Source organism: Sphaeroforma arctica (genome assembly GCF_001186125.1).
Source record: "Sphaeroforma arctica JP610 unplaced genomic scaffold supercont1.155, whole genome shotgun sequence".
Taxonomy (NCBI): domain Eukaryota; class Ichthyosporea; order Ichthyophonida; genus Sphaeroforma; species Sphaeroforma arctica.
In genome coordinates, this window is record NW_014040403.1 from 31317 (window position 1) to 33670 (window position 2354).

Here is a 2354-nt window from a genome sequence, read left to right on the forward strand (position 1 = left end):
TATATATATATATATATATATATATATATATATATATATATATATATATATATATATATATATATATATATATATATATATATATATATATATATATATATATATATATATATATATATATATATATATATATAGTATATACATATATATACATATATATACATATATATATATATATATATATATATATATATGTATGTATGTATATATATATAGAATTGTTTGCAAATTGATGATTTGAGTACATATGTAGCACACTTCAGTTCTCACCTTAGGTGCGATGGTGTCTTTCATCGAATTGTGTGCTGGATGTGTCGGAGGTAAATTGGAGGCCTCGGGGAAGGCGTCTTCTTCTGACTCATCGCCCACATAGCCAGCATCGGAGACATAGCCTGCGCACGACAGCATAGCCGATACAAATCTTTATGATACAATTGTTTACAGTACGCCAAAAGACCAGCACGGCTGGGAAAAAAAGGGGTACGCTAATAGTGGCAGAATACTCACCATCTGATAGGAGCGATCCTCTACTGCAGGTCTCGACTTTCCCCTTCAGCCCGTTCCCTGCGGATGCAAATCACGGCTTAATTATTGCCAATGCTTTTTTTAATATCTGTTAAATGTTTTATTTAGAAAGCTGTCTTGAAGTTAAACTGAACTGCGAACAGGTTTTAGTAAATTATGAGCTTACCTTGCAAGTATTCTCGGGGCAGATCCGTGATCGTCTGAATTTGAGACCTCATTTTTCTGTAGAAGTCTAGTGTCTTTTTATATAGCTATATATGAGTCTGGGAGACTGTATTCGTATTCTAATGTCTTGACTTGTCACTGCACCAGTGAGTATATATTTAGAGATATTTATTTAGTGCGTTGTGTTCGTAGCGCGCTCGCAGTTGATATGTAGTTTTACACTGTGATGCAGTTAATTAAGACTCAAGCAATTTGCTGCACGGCTGACGGCTGCTGTCTGCACTCAAGCAATCGACTCTCTGTGTGTGTGTGGCCTGTGCAGGCTGTGCAGGCTGTGCTCTCTCTCTCTCTCTCTCTGTGAGAGCGAAAATGCGTTGAGCGACGAGCAAGAGCAATGACGTGAAAAACTCAAATTGGTTGTCAGGTTACAATTCGAAAACCCTGTTGAAATATTTACTCCATTCGGAATAAAACACAAGAATTATGATGCAAACGTTGCACGTAAAAATGTATTGTGTTATTTGTATCCGAGATTCCGCCTACATATCCGTATCCGGAAAAGTAAACCGTTATACTTTTATTCCTCTACGTGTACATCTTTATTCATTCCGCTGTTCAATTTGAACTTAGAGGGGGGGCCTGGGGCATGGGGGCTGGGGCCACGGGGCCACGGGGCCACGGGGCCATAGCAATTTGCCAATTAGGCATAGAGGTCCATACAATATACATACTACGTGATTGTACGCCAGTTTCTGTTTCAAACTCTCAGTTTCAGACCGAAGAGGCCAGACGGCAGACCGACAAGCGCCAGGAGGGGCAGAGCCGCCCTCAGAGGGTGAAGACTCAGAAGTCAGAATGAGCAGACAGACTAGCACTAAAACAACCCAGAGTAAAAAAAAGTTATACAAAAGCTTTTTTGGGGGTTTTTGTTTTAAAACAAAAACAAAACCCCCCTCGGCTATGTTGAAGGCGTTTGATTTACATGGCCAATTGGCCAGCCATATTTTAAAATTCTCACTTCTCTCGTCTCTCTCAGAGAGTCATGATGATTATAATATTATTTGAAGACACATGTTGGTTTGAAGAAGGTTTGAACTTCGAACATAACATTCACGACTTCACAAGATCCGAAACCAGTCAAACATCGCACGGCGCACATCCTCCAAAAGTTTACTACATACATATATACAAACACATGCAAATCCCTCTGGCCCTTTGAAATTCTGTTTTGCACATATCTATACCTTCAGAGAGTTGTATGTGAAAAAAATGCATACACATACGCCAACAAGCCGTGTACATATACGAATCTGGTATATTATACCATACCGCGTTTCGAGACTATCCATTGTAAGCTGTAAAGTCTTTCCCGAAATATGGACTTATCAAATCTTATTATTTGAAATCCATCTAAACACATGAGTATATTTCGATATGTGGTTGTAATTGAGGATATCACTCTAGTGCAACCAGAGGAAATCAATATGACTCATATAATCGCTAATCAGTTGCAACACATATAACTCTCATCCAAATTTTAGTCGCTAATCAGGCTTTGAGTCTCGAATCGGCAAACAAAATAAGATTATAATACTGTTATATTATTTATCTTCTGGTTATTATGGGTGTGTGTGTGTGTGTGTGTGTGTGCGTGCGTGTGTGTG